At 49.9% G+C, this 15,179-nt stretch overlaps 1 protein-coding gene across 7 annotated transcripts in view; it reads right to left on the bottom strand.

Annotated features, from left to right (window-relative positions):
• Nucleotides 1–15,179, bottom strand: part of LOC147108938 (DENN domain-containing protein 3-like) — a 168,834-nt gene that overhangs the window by 90,172 nt on the left and 63,483 nt on the right. The window contains exon 1 of one of the 7 annotated variants that reach the window (XM_086005899.1): nucleotides 8,090–8,247. The exons of the other annotated variants lie outside the window; for them this stretch is intronic. The gene's annotated coding sequence lies outside the window, so the exon portion shown is untranslated. Of the gene's footprint in view, nucleotides 1–8,089; nucleotides 8,248–15,179 lie in introns of those variants that run through there. 7 annotated transcript variants of the gene reach the window in all.

Here is a 15,179-nt window from a genome sequence, read left to right as displayed (position 1 = left end):
AGGTTACACCCCCTTGTTCTGGACTCCCCCCCCCCCCCCCCACCACCAGAGGAAATAGTTTCTCTCTATCCACCCTATCAACTCCTTCAATCATCTTAAACTCCTCAGAGATTGCAAGAACTATGGCTGCCTCCCTCACGGAGAGGTTTCAGGGGGAACAATGTGTCTGTGCGGGCTGAACTCTCGACACACGTGTCGTTCAGTTGAATGAAAGGCGGGGTTGATTGGGGGGGGGGGGGCGGTCTTGGAAAATCAAGGTTGTATAAGAGGGTGTTTCCGCACACCATCTCGAGGTCTTCTTTGCTTTTCTACTTTGTTCTCAGTTTTTATTTTGTGGTCTGTACCTGTGGTTTATGTCGAAGAGTTTCTCTAACAGGCAAAAGTGCATCTCTGACAGAGATTGCATGGCTCTATTGTCCAGTTATAGACAGGTGCAAGTGTGGTCCTTAAATGTGCAAGCGTCTGGAGATCGGGGGAGGTTAATTTCGAGCCAACTAGTCTGGATACAGTTACCAGCGCGTAAGGTGGATTTACCCAGGAGCAGAGAGAATCGAGTAACAGCTCTACAGATGGAGGGGCATGACTCTCATGTCCCACAAGTCAACACTATCGTCCCTAGGGGAGGAAAGGCAACCGAGTCAACAACACAGCTCATGAGGAAAGGGTCCTGTCAGTTCTGGAAACCCTGCCAACTACCAGCATATAACTCTAATCTCTCCAATAGACTGGTTACCTGATGCTGTTAACTTGTCTGCTATTTAAGGAGTCTAATCCTAAATTAATCTCACCAATTTATACCAAGCTCAGACACAGATGTCAACTATAAATTGATAATCAGCAAACCAGTTGATGTAGTGTGTTACAACTGAATTGCCTTTATAACTCTGTATTTCATTGTGTTGGTAAAGCCTAGCAGGGGAGTTCTCCCCGGTGTCCTGACCAATATGTATCCCTCAATCAACATCACTAAACTGTGCGCAAATTGGCTGCCGCGTTTTCTACATTACAACAGTGACTACACTTTAAAAGTACTTCATTGACTGTAAAGCGTTTTGGGACATCCTGAGGTCGTGAAAGGCCCCCGAGCCTTTCTTTCCTATCTACTAATTATATGCATACTCAATGTTTAATTTTAGGTAACGCTAATCATGATTCTGAAGTTGATAATTGTGTTATCTGACATTTTTTGGACTTTTTTTTCATGATTTGGCAAGAACAGGTTAATTGATTCAGTCAGCAGCTGAATGCGTGCGTCCTAAGGGGTCGATAGGTAAATACAGCTCCGATCCAAACTGGTTGCTGTAAGGCAGTTCGATGAGTCAAATCGGGGCGTTATTCACGCCGGGGCATAAACTGGGTGGTTAGCCCATGACTTGGGGAGGAGTTAGGGTGAGGGGTCAAGGAGTTGCCCTTCCCTGCACCTTGCCCTGGTATCGAAGGCGGCTTTCTTGTAAAGTGTCGGGAGTTGGCACGGATGATTCGAGAGCTTCCTAGGTGTTCTTGTAAGCTACAAGCTTCGTCCAGTGGCCTTTCGTCCGGCCCAGCGTGCTAGGGGTGATAGTCCCCTCTGTCAGCTGCTTGAGATAAGTTTGCAAAGTCTAAATCCGGTTCCTCATGGACGCCAGGCTGCAACATAAAACTGTCCCTCAGGTGACTCGAGTAGGTAAACTCACCCAGAACGGTTACAGGAATGGCTGATGTGGGGAAATGGGAAAAATGTCACGTTGGTGCAGTAAGCATTGGCGTTGAGGTATATTGTTCGGGTAGAGTAACTCTGTACCTGAATTCATCTGTACCATGACTTCGGAAGGTTTAATTAAGAACATAAGAACCTAAGAAATAGGAGCAGGAGTCGGCCATTCGGCCCCTCGAGCCTGCTCCACCATTCAATAAGATCATGGCTGATCATCGACCTCAGCTCCACTTTCCCGCCCGATCCCCATATCCCTTGATTCCCCTAGAGTCCAAAACTCTATCGCTCTCTGTCTTGAATATACTCAACGACTGAGCCTCCACAGCCCTCTGGGGTAGAGAATTCCAAAGATTCACCACCCTCTGAGTGAAGAAATTTCTCCTCATCTCAGTCCTCAATGGCCGACCCCTTATCCTGAGACTGTGACCCCTGGTTCTAGACACTCCAGCCAGTGGAAACAGCCCCTCAGCATCTACCCTGTCAATCCCCTTCAGAATCTTATGTTTCAATGAGATCACCTCTCATTCTCCAGAGAGTATCGGCCCATTCTACTCAATCTCTCCTCATAGGACAACCCTCTCATCCCAGGGATGGATCAACTGAACCTTTGTTGCACTGTCTTCAAGTGGCTGAAATGGTGCTAAACGCCTGAAATCATGATGGGAGCATTGAAAAGAAACAATTCATATAATGGGCGGAATATTTGGACACCATTTCCTGCTGTTATGACGTGAAAGAGGGCAGATGTAAACCATGCCCCTGAGCAAGACATTTAGGACAGAGATGAGGAGGAATTTCTTCACCCAGAGAGAGGTGAACCTGTGGAATTCTCTACCACAGAAGGCAGTTGAGGCCAATTCATTAAATATATTTAAGAAGGAGTTGGATATATTTCTTAAGGCTAAAGGGATCCAGGGATATGGGGAGAAGGCAGGGACAGGGTACTGAATTTGGATGATCAGCCATGATCTCATTGAATGGCGGAACAGGCTTGAGGGGCCGAATGGCCTACTCCTGCTTCTATCTTCTATGTTTCTATGTAATGGGCATAGAGGGTTGCTAGGCTACAGTAGCTATACAGAAAGGCCATGGCAAGGTCACAGTAATGTTAACAGTAGTTTTTGTTATCTTTCCTGTGGGTGCTTAGGTTCCCCTGAGCTTTTTTTGTGCCAATTGTTGTATTTTGCGCATGTCCCCAGCTCTGATGGGGCTTCCCAATGGGAATCACCCTCTCCGATGTGGTCCGAAGAAGAGGACCACCAGTGGAGGGATGCCGCCCGCTTGTACCTGTGCACCTGCATCTGCAGACACGAGGTGAGCGGGTGTTCCTTACTTTGGCAGACAGCTGGTGCAGGTGAAGGCCCCCTCTGTCCAGAGCAAGCCGGGACCAGCAGACCCCAGGACATCACTGTGTCATGTGAAAGCCAACCGTAGCATGCCCCGCTTTCAATGGTGCTGCACAAAAGAAGGGCGTGCCAGGAGCGTCCAACGGGCACCATATCCTGATTGGCAACATCCAGCACTATGGCACCTGCTCCATGCTCAGGCCCCTTACCTGCCGTAGACCGCACGGAAATGTCTCCACAGGGTCTGGGTGGGTCGTCGGGATGCCAGATGCCACAAGGACACCTGCAGCTCCAACGCAGCATAGTAGCGGACATCCTCCAGCGACGGCAGCAGTCACTTCTCCTTAAACTTGACTCCACCGCCTTGCGGGCAGCCTGCCGGGCTGACCTAATGGGGGAAGGTGCCTTGGATTGGCACAGAGGGCAACCCTCTGCACAGCTGCCTCCAGGAGCCCAACCACCTCCAGTTCAGCCGACGTCAAGCAGGGGGTCGAGGGTAGCCGGGCCGCTCCGTCATGCCTCCACTTTGGGTTTCCTTTCCACCATTTTCTGTTGGTCACTTCTTGCCTCCCCCCCCCGGCCCCTGGTTACTAATGGATCGAGGTGCTCTCCGAGCCTGTCCAAGGGCTTTCAGAAACGTTGCCCTCACATTCTGACACCCTCTTTAATTGCCTCCTTCCCTTTAAGTTTAATTCACAAGCAGTCCCCCCGCCCACCCCACTCTGCACTGGTCTCTAATCTGCAGCCGGAACTACGCAGATGAGATAAGCTCTGAAAAGCTGGGTGCAAACAGCCCACCTCCATTTCAATCTGCCTAAAGTCCACCAATATCCGTTCATAGAAACATAGAAGATAGGAGCAGGAGTAGGCCATTCGGCCCCTTGAGCCTGCTCTGCCATTCAATGAGATCATGGCTGATCATCCAAATTCAGTACCCTGTCCCTGCTTTCTCCCCATATCCCTTGATCCCTTTAGCCTTAAGAAATATATCCAACTCCTTCTTGAATATATTTAATGAATTGGCCTCAACTGCCCTCTGTGGTAGAGAATTCCACAGGTTCACCACTCTCTGGGCGAAGAAATTCCTCCTCATCTCTGTCCTAAATGGCCTACCCCTTATCCTTAGACTGTGACCCCTGGTTCTGGATTCCCCAAACATCGGGAACATCCTTCCTGCATTCAGTCTGTCTGGTCCTGTTAGAATTTTATAAGTTTCAATGAGATCCCCTCTCAGTCTTCTAAACTCCAGCGAGTATAAGCCCAATCGACCCAATCTCTCCTCATACGTCATTCCTGCCATCCCAGGCATCAGTCTGGTGAATCTTCGCTGCACTCCCTCCATGGCAAGAACATCCTTCCTCAGATAAGGCGACCAAAACTGCACACAATACTCAAGATGTGGTCTCACCAAGGTCCTGTACAACTGCAGCAAGACATCCTTGTTCCTGTACTCAAACCCTCTTGCTACGAAGGCCAACATACCATTTGCCTTCTTAACCGCCTGCTGCACCTGCATGCTTACCTTCAGCGACTGGTGCACAAGGACGCCCAGGTCTCTTTGCACTTCTCCTTCTCCCAGTCTATTGCCGTTCAGATAATAATCTGCCTTCCTGTTTCTGACACCAAAGTGGATACAAGGTACAAACTGCACCAACAGCTCAGGTGTCAGCAAGTCAATTGAGGTGGAGAGGGGGTGATGGGGAGGGGCGGGGAGGGGAGAAGTCGGTATCCTATTCTCACCCAATGTCCAAACACATACTTTCCACTGGCTAGCAATCAGAGGCAGGAACCCTGACTGATTTTGTCCTCTTCCTGTCCCAGTGGCGCTGAGGTCCCGTGCCACATTGGTTGAGATTAAATCGCTCAGCACAGCCCGGCAACTGACCCTGGCACTGTCTCACCGTGCTTATATCTGGAGTCATGCCAGTGACCAGCTCTCAGCTGGTTCATACCTTAATTCATTTGGTCACATAAAGCGGTGTGATTAGCTGCCCTCTGATTGGCTAGTTTTATCCTGTGACACTTGGGCTATTGTGTAAGAGGGGAGAGGATAAATTTCAGCTTACTGGCATGAGACCAGTCTTGAGTGGATACAGAGAGTAGTGGAGTGGAGTGCGTAATGCATAATGCCAGGACAGCGTGCTGTTTAGTCTCTGAGGGAGCAGAGCCTTGAGGTGCGGCTGGCCTAGAATGAAATCTAAAGGGTTGAGGTACTAAACCCTGAGTTTGGTGTTAATAAACTTTGAAGAAAAAACAGTTAAGTGTAGTACGGAGGGAGAGCTGAAACCTGTGATGTGCGGTAATTGTGAAGTCGTTGTGTGATGATTGTGCGAGAATCATCGGGACCCAACTGCAATTTTAACCCTGTGATCTGGCCCGAGTTCCCTGCCACGTGAAGACAAGCGGGGGAAGAGGTTCCGGCCTCGGAAGAGGCCCCAAAGAGCTAAGTTTTCCTTTCCTTACTTCCCTTGTGGGGCCAGGAGGAGCAGGAGGCTACCTGTGGGCCGGCCCCACAAACAAACCTTGGGGTGGGGGTGTCTCCCCACCACAGACTCAACCCCCTTCCCCACCCTCCGGATCGCGAGATTCCCGCGGGACGGCCCGGGCTGGCCATCTGGGCATTGCGATGTCCTGTCGCTTCCCGGCAACTTCTGGGCCGGAACGGGTGGGAAGTCAGCCGGCTGGATTTAAATGAAGCCCTGGGGCTCAATTCCTGAGCAATCGGTTCAGCTTTTAATTCACACCCCAGCTCAAACGGCCAAAACCGGGCCCGGAGTTAAAGTCGGGCCTGTATGTGTCTGGTGGTGAGGGGAATGGGCCTATATTCTCTGGAGTTTAGAAGAATGAGAGGTGGGAATGAGGCCTTGAGAGTTAAAATGACCCAGGCCTCACTCCAACGTGGTCAGGCGAGCTTGGCGCTCACTCCTTCCCCCACCCACCCCCTTGCCCCTCCTCCCGCCACGCTGAACTCGCCCTGCCCCCCAAGCTAAAGTTGGGGTATTAGAATACATGAATACATAATTCGAGATCAATTTAACGAGTTTTCAAAGTGCCCAAGTTAATCAAAGGCAGCCAGTGAGGAGCTGGTAAAGGCAAGTGCTTCTGACCTAGTGTGTTTTGAAGGTGACCAGTAGGACGATAAAGGACATGTCGTAGACGTGGTGCAAACGGATTAATGAGGTGTCTCACAAGGCGCTTGTCAGAAAAGTTCAAATATATGGCATAAGAGGAAATGTAGCAGCGAGGACAGGAAATTGGTTGGCAGACAGGAAACAGGAAATGGGCAATATTCAGATTGGAGAGCTGACACTGCAGCCATTCTGTATCACACAGGCAACTCGGGTCAGGGTCTGGGGGGAGGCTCAGGGTCTGGGGGGAGAGGATTGGGGTCTGGGGGGAGAGGATCGGGGTCTGGGGGGGGGAGGATCGGGGTCTGGGGGGTCGGGGAGGATGCTCGGGGTCAGGGGGGGGTCGGGGTCTGGGGGGGTCGGGGGGATGCTCGGGGTCAGGGGGGGTCGGGGTCAGGGGGGGTCGGGGTCTGGGGTGGAGGGTCTGGGTCTGGGGGGATGCTCGGGGTCAGGGGGATGCTCGGGGTCAGGGGGGATGCTCGGGGTCAGGGGGGTCGGGGTCAGGGGGGGTCGGGGTCTGGGGGGATGGGGTGAGGGACTGGGGGGATGCTCGGGGTCTGGGGTTAGGATTAGGAGTTATGATTAAAGGTTAGCGTTAGGGTTTGGAAGATGTAGGGATTGTCAGCGCTGGGCGTTGTGTAATATCTGAGCTGGCATCTGCGCAGTGACCTCCCCCATACCTGCAGAAACCGCTATTAACCATTCCTGTTGTTACTAAACGCGTCCCAAAAAATGTGTGGTCACAGAACGGTGAATTCAGTGGCGGAACGCCCGATACCTACTCTTGGAATTGATGTATTTGAATGGGGTCTGAAATGCCAGTGTTAAATGGCCCAGGAATCTTCCATGTTTCATGATCAGAGAACATTGACCCCACAGTCACCATGGTGAAGACAATGAGAAGTGCACAATACATGCCCTTTATTCTTCCACTTATGAAGTGCAGGAGGAGGCCATTCGGCCCATCGTGCCCTGTGCCGGCTCTTTGAAAGAGCTCTCCAATTAGTCCCGCTCCCCTGCTCTTTCCCCATAGCCCTGCAATTTTTTTTCCTTTCAAGTATTTATCCAATTTCATTTTGAAAGTTATTATTGAATCTGCTTCCACCGCCCTTTCAGGCAGCGCATTCCTGATCACAACAACTCGCTGCAGAAATAAAAATCTCTTCATCTCCCCCTCTGGTTCTTTTGCCAATCACCTTAAATCTGTGTCCTCTGGTTACCGACCCTCCTGCCACTGGACACAGTTTCTCCTTATTTATTCTATCAAAACCATTTATGATTTTGAACACCTCTATCAAATCTCCCCTTAACCTTCACTGCTCGAAAGAGAACAACCCCAGCTCCTCCAGTCTCTCCACATAACTGAAATCCCTCATCCCTGGGACCATTCCAGCAAATCTCCTCCGCACTCTCTCCAAGGCCTTGACATCCTTCCTAAAGTGCGGTGCTCAGAATTGAACACAATCCTCCAGCTGGGGCCTAACAAACATTTTATAAAAGGTTTAGCACAACTTCCTTGCCTTTTTGTACTTGATGCCTCGATTTAGAAAGACCGAGGATCTCGTATGTCTTTTTTGACAGACTTGTCCTGCCACCTTCAAAGATTTGAGAATCTCTGATCTCCTGTAGGCCTGGGCTTTGTGTATTTGGATGAGTGGGGGTGTGCCTCTACTGGAACAGATTGTGCGCTCCGAGGGGAGCATGGGAACAGGAGGAGGCCATTCAGCCCCTCGAGCCTGCTCTGCCATTCAATGAGATCATGGCTGATCTGTGACCTGACTCCTACTGGACAAATGGAAACTCTCTCTCTGTTATTGGTTAGTGGGCCCTCAGACTATGGTGACCGCGGGTTTCCACTTGTCTTGGAGAACTCATCGCATCAAAACAAAACAAGTTGAAAATACATCTGACTGTGTAATTACCTGCAGCAGCGTGGGGACTTTAATCCTGGCCCCTTTTCATCGCTCGGACATTTGCTGGGCTCAGAGCGAGACCGTATTATCCATCCGAGCTCTTGCTCACATCACAGATCTCCTTTCCTAAGGCCTCCCAGGGCCAGAGAGGGCCTCTCCCCTCTCCCCTCTCTTTCATCAGTCAGTCAGAGTAACCGGAAAAGAGTGTTCTCTTCATTTGAATGCAAGTGGATCTGTTTCACGATGTTCTGTTGCTATGGTTATGGTGACAGATCCAACACTGACAGATATCAACTGCATCACAGTGAGGCCTTAGAACCTCCCCTTTCCGCCAAACTTACTCCACCAGACTCACCTCAACCCCCATACCCCAACCCTACACCCCCCTCCCCAACCAACCCCTAATCCCTACTCCCCTGAACTCCCAGCTCCCTCCCACACCAACCCTACTGGCCCGAACTCCCCTCCCCCCACCCCAACCCTACTCCCCCCTCCCCAACCAACCCCCCTAATCCCTACTCCCCTGAACTCCCAGCCCCCCTCCCACAACCACACCCTACTGGCCCGAACTTCCCTCCCCCCACCCCAACCCTACTCCCCCTCCCCAACCAACCCCTAATCCCTACTCCCCTGAACTCCAGCCCCCCTCCCACGACCAACCCTACTGGCCCGAACTTCCTCCCCTCACCCCAACCCTAGTTCCCCCTCCCACTCCACCCAATCCCGCCAACCCTACTCCCCAAACTCTCTCCCCTCCCCAACCCTACTCCCCACTCCCCTCCCCTACTCCCCTTCCCCATTGCCCAACTCTACTACCCCTCCCCTACCCCTCACCTCCCCTCCCCCACGCCCACCCTACACCCCCTCACCCCAACCCTAGTCCCCCTCACTCCACCCAATCCCCCCAACCCTAGTCCCTGTAAGGCTCGCAAAATTACACATTTTCCCCCAAAGGAAGAAAGGAGAGATATTGGACTGTTTGAAGGAATATTGGGCAAAAGGGATTTAAGATTAAAAACCCCAGGAAGATTTGGCTGGTTTAAAAGGCATGTTCAGACTTGCGAAAGGCTGTGACACAGGGAAGGTGGGGTGGGCCCTCGAGTTTGGGTATTGGACAGTCTGGGAATGTCCTGGGCCACCTCAGCCTTTACATAAAGACAATAAAACCTGTTCTCGCCGAAAATCGCAGAGCTACAAAGTACATGAATAAAACAGTACATGCCCACAGCAACACAAAGGAAAGAACATAGCCCAACAGGATACAACAATCAAACAGCAGTCCAAAATCAATCAAGGAGATTTACAAACGTTTTGCATTTTTAAACTAGTTTCAAGGCAATCCCGAAACCAGTTAAAGGCCAATTAAAGTTAGATGGGCCATCCCCGAAGCTCGTTAAAGTTTTAAAACCTATCAAAAATAACGAACCTGCCAAATTTAACAAAGAAACCCGAGATCTGGCGGTCAGATAAGCCAGGCCTCAAACTAGTATAATTGAGGCCTGCTTTTTCAGTGTTCAGAGAGATCATCATCAGAGGAGGAGTGCAAGTTCAACAGTCAGCGAGAGCACAGTACAGCTCAACAGATCATCATCGGAGACTTGAAGGAACAGAAGGAGAACGAAAGTCGCGGCAAACCGAAGGCCTAAAGAAACCAACAACCACCAATATTACCACCAACCAGGTAATATTGGGCCACCGCGACCAACAAGAAACCAACCACCTTAAACTCGAAAATCAAAGACTTGTTTCCACTCTACAGGCTAGTCTGACTTACCCCTGGGTAAGATTTTGACACAAAAGACCCTAAAACTTACCCTAACCAAAGAAAATTGGGTACTTATCCGATACATCCAACTACACAGCTAACCGCATCAGCGGACAAACCAAGACTGAAGACCCAACGCAGGTGCAGTCTTCTACCACGTCCGGGGTACGGCAGGCCCCAACCGCCACAACTAAGGAGATCCCCGAAATCGCGAACCTCTACAATCTGTCAAGAAAGTCGTTTGGTGAGCATTTCCTGGTCCTCTGGATTTCAACCTAGTTAGGATAGTGGGGTTGGGAGGGTAAGGGATATTGTCTATTGTAATTTTCCCTCGCATATTCCGAGTGTTCCCCACCCTTTTAGAGTATAAGTTTTATTGTATTGTATATTTTCCTGTCTCAAAATAAAGATCTCAATTCTTTTGACCAACCCAGGTGTCTGTTGCAAGTTCATTACAACCCGCAAATAAGTCCAAAGTCTAGAACAAAAAGGGAGTGGGAGCGATTCGAACTGCTCAAAGGAGTCAGAGGTGAAGCTGACCAAACCACCACACCACCACCCCTTACATCCCCCCCCAATCCCCCCAACCCTACTCCCCACTCCCCTCCCCACCCCTACCCACTCCCCTTCCCCCACCCCTACGCCCCCAGTCTCCTCTCCCCCAGTTGCCCCCCCCAACTCTTCCCTCCCATTCCCCGGTCCCCCCCCCCCCCACCTCGGACTCCCCTACCATGACCTTTCCTAGGGCAATACCCCACCTAAGGTTGGTCTCTTTAGAGCAGAGAAGGTTTAGGGAAGATTTAACAGAGGTGTTCAAAATGATGTGGTTTTGATCGAGTAGATCGGGAGAAACTGTTTTCCGTGGCGGGAGGGTCGGAAACCAGAGGGCAAAACAACCAGGGGGAAATGAATGAAAACATTTACGCAGCGAGTTGTTGTGATCTGGAATGCGCTGCCTGAAAGGGCGGTGGAAGCAGATTCAATAGTAACTTTCAAAGAGGAATTGGATAAATACTTGAAAATTTTAAATTTGCAGGGCTATGGGGAAAGAGCAGGGGGAGTGGGACTAATTGGAGAGCTCGTTCAAAGGGCCAGCACAGGCACGATGGGCCGAATGATTCTATGCTTCTGCCACAGTTACCCCCCAGTGCTGGTGGAAGGCAGAAGGCAGTCTGAATTGAGATTAAAACCACTGTGACCTCATTCTGCTGTGGGCGGGTGGGAATCTAACTGTGTTCCTGCCGGGGGCTCACTGCCAGTTATAAACCCTCCTCCTCCCCAAGGACAGTCAGCATGTATTTGTTAAGGGAAGGTCTGTCTGACTAACTTGATTGAATTTTTTGAGGAGGTAACAAGGAGGGTCGATGAGGGTAGTGCGTTTGATGTAGTCTACATGGATTTTAGCAAGGCTTTTGATAAGGTCCCACACAGCAGGCTGGTCATGAAAGTAAAAGCCCATGGGATCCAAGAGAAAGTGGCAAGTTGGATCCAAAATTAGCTCAGTGGCAGGAATCCAAGGGTAATGTTCGACGAATGTTTTTGTGACTGGAAAGCTGTTTCCAGTGGGGTTCCGCAGGGTTCAGTACTGGGTCCCTTGCTTTTTGTGGTATATATCAATGATTTAGACTTCAATGTAGTGGGCATGATTAAGAAGTTTGCAGATGATACAAAAATTGGCCGAGTGGTTGATAGCGTGGAAGAAAGCTGCAGACTGCAGGAAGATATCAATGGACTGGTCAGGTGAGCAGAAAAATAGCAAATGGAATTCAATCTGGAGAAGTGTGAGATAATGCATTTGGGGAGGGCTAACAAGGTAAGGGAATACACTATAAATGGTAGGACACTGAGAAGTGTAGAGGAACAGAGGGACCTTGGAGTGCATGTCCACAGATCCCCGAAAGTAGCAGGCCAGGTAGATAAGGTGGTTAAGAAGGTATACGGGATGCTTGCCTTTATTAGCCGAGGCATAGAATATAAGAGCAGGGGGGTTATGCTTCAACTGTATAGAACAATAGTTAGGCCTCAGCTAGAGTACTGCGTGCAGTTCTGGTCAGCACATTACAGGAAGGATGTGATTGCACTAGAGAGGGTGCAGAGGAGATTTACAAGGATGTTGCCAGGACTGGAGGATTTTAGCTATGAGGAAAGATTGGATAGGCTGGGGTTGGTTTCTTTGGAACAGAGGAGGCTGAGGGGAGATTTAATTGAGGTGTATAAAATTATGAGGAGCCTCGATAGAGTGGATAGGAAGGACCTATTTCCCTTAGCAGAGAGGTCAATAACCAGGGGGCATAGATTGAAAGTAATTGGTCGGAGGTTTAGAGGGGAGTTGAGGAGAACTTTTTTCACCCAGAGGGTGGTGGGGGTCTGGAACTCACTGCCTGAAAGGGTGGTAGAGGCAGAAACCCTCATCACATTTAAAAAGTACTTGGATATAAACTTGAAGTGCCGTAACCTACAGGGCTACGGACCAAGAGCTGGAAAGTAGAATTAGGCTGGAGAGCTGTTTTTCGGCCGGCACAGACACAATCGGTGGCGGGTTGGGTGGGAAAGTTGTTACTTTTGACAGCGGGTCAGAAGCCCAGTTATCTCGCTCCTATGCGCCTTTCCCCCAGGCGCGTCTGTCATTGCGGAGCTGACCCGACCGGCAGTGGCGGGCGACCCAATTGAGATGATTATCAGGTATTTTACAGGCACTTAAGAGCCTTTTTTCACTTACTTTTTAAATTTCCCTGCATGGCCACGGGATTCACACAGCTCGGGAACCACGTCAGTCAACCTGAGGCGGGAGTTCAGTGGCCATTGCTCCAGCTGATTACTTGACAGCATCAAATGTACAGTAAATGCTCCCACCTGACAGAGGATCACTTTCCTCAGGCAGAAGCTGTTGCTCAGTCCATTTCCAGCACAGATTCTATAGGCTGCAAGTGTTTCCAGCAAAGTCTCCATCCAGTGTCACCTCATTGGAAGAACTTTCTCACCATTGACAGAATGCTTCTGTCATCAGTACTTCACCTGCCATCTATTCCATCAGCGTGGGTGCCGTTTATACTGTCTTACCTTTGTCCTCAGAATCGGACCACAATGAGCCCCAACACCAGCAGCACCAACAACACCACCAACCTTCTCCGCAATCACCTGATGCTGCACAGGACACAGGGCATCAGCATCCGACCACATTGCTGCCTGGGAGGCCAGGGATGGCCTCACCATGGCCAGATTTACTTCACTTGATGCTGTACACCCTGGATGCCAAATGATGTGCCAACACCATAAAACATCCCTACAATGCCCAAACCATTCCTTTCACACACATCACCATTGTGGGGGGTACCGTTATGTCTCACCATTCTGCAACTCACTAAGCCACTTCCAAAGGTGCACACAGATCTGACCAAGACTGGAAAGTTTTGAAAATAAAGATTTTTATGTGTGACACCACATTAACAGAAACTTTACATAACATAGAAACACAGAAACATAGAAGATAGGAGCAGGAGTAGGCCATTCGGCCCTTCGAGCCTGCTCCGCCATTCAATGAGATCATGGCTGATCATCCAAACTCAGTACCCTGTCCCTGCCTTCTCCCCATATCCCTTGATCCCTTTAGCCTTAAGAAATATATCCAACTCCTTCTTGAATATATTTAATGAACTGGCCTCCACCGCCCTCTGTGGCAGAGAATTCCACAGGTTCACCACTCTCTGGGTGAAGAAATTCCTCCTCATTTCAGTCCTAAATGGCTTACCCCTTATCCTTAGACTGTGACCCCTGGTTCTGGACTCGCCGGCCATCAGAAACATCCTTCCTGCATCTAGTCTGTCCAGGCCTGACAGAATTTTATAGGTTTCGATGAGATCCCCTCTCAATCTTCTAAACTCCAGTGAGTATAATCCCAATCGACACAATCTCTCCTCATACGTCATTCCTGCCGTCCCAGGTATCAGCCTGGTGAATCTTCGCTGCACTCCTTCCATGGCAAGAACGTCCTTCCTCAGGTAAGGCGATCAAAACTGCACACAATACTCAAGGTGCGGTCTCACCAAGGCCCTGTACAACTGTAGCAAGACATCCTTGTTCCTGCACTCGAACCCTCTTGCTACGAAGGCCAACATACCATTTGCCTTCTTAACCGCCTGCTGCACCTGCATGCTTACCTTCAGCGACTGGTGCACAAGAACACCCAGGTCTCTTTGCACTTCCCCTTCTCCCAATCTATTGCCATTCAAATAATAATCTGCCTTCCTGTTTTTGCCACCAAAGTGGATAACCTCGCATTTATCCACATTATAGTGCATTTGCCATGTTTCTGCCCAATCACCCAATCTGTCCAAATCGTACTGGAGTTTCACAACATCCTCCTCACAGCTTACCCTCCCACCCAGCTTTGTGTCGTCTGCAAATTTGGAGATATTACATCCAATTCCCTCGTCCAGATCATTAATATATATTGTGAACAGCTGAGGTCCTAGGACCGATCCTTGCGGTACCCCACTAGTCACTGCCTGCCACTCGGAAAATGACCCGTTTATTCCAACTCTTTGCTTTCTGTCCGCCAAACATTGGATAAAGCACCCAAGTGGCTACCCTTGTGTGTTGTTCATTGGTATGATTGCACTAGGATGAGGGTGAGTGTGAGGGGTGGCTAGTGAGATGGGGAAGTGATAATGTAGATAGAGAGAGAGGGATGGGTGGAGGTGCAAGATAAGTTGGTGTGAGTAAGGATGTGCAGGAGTAGGGTTGGGAAGGCAGAGTGATGGGGATGTGATGAGTGGCACAGCAGGATGAGGTTGAGTGTGGCTTTGTACTAGAATCATAGAATCATCAAATGGTTACAGCACAGAAGGAGGCCATTCAGCCCATCGAGCCCATGCCGGCTCTCTGCAAGAGCACTTCAGCCAGTCCCACTCCCCTGCCCTTTCCCCATAGCCCTGAAAATTATTTTCCTTCATATACTTATCCAACTCCCTTTTGAAAGCCGTGATTGAATCTGCCTCCTCCACTCTCAGGCAGTGCATTCCAGATCCTAACCACTCGCTGCGTAAAAAAGTTTCCCTCATGTCGCCTTTGGTTCTTTTGCCAATCACCTTAAATCTGTGTCCTCTGGTTCTCGACCCTTCCGCCAATGGGAACAGTTTCTCTCTATCTACTCTGTCTAAACCCTTCATGATTTTGAACACCTCGATCAAATCTCCTCTCAATCTTCTCTGCTCCAAGGAGAACAACCCCAGCTTCTCCAGTCTATCCACGTAACTGATGTCCCTCATCCCTGGAACCATTCTTGTAAATCTTTTCTACACTCTCTCTAAGGCCTTCACAGCCTTCCTAAAGTGT

The sequence above is a fragment of the Somniosus microcephalus genome, chromosome 13, assembly GCF_052327205.1.
Source record: "Somniosus microcephalus isolate GS21.2 chromosome 13, FLI_Smic_1.0, whole genome shotgun sequence".
Lineage (NCBI taxonomy): Eukaryota > Metazoa > Chordata > Chondrichthyes > Squaliformes > Somniosidae > Somniosus > Somniosus microcephalus.
This window is presented reverse-complemented; position numbering and strand designations above follow the sequence as displayed.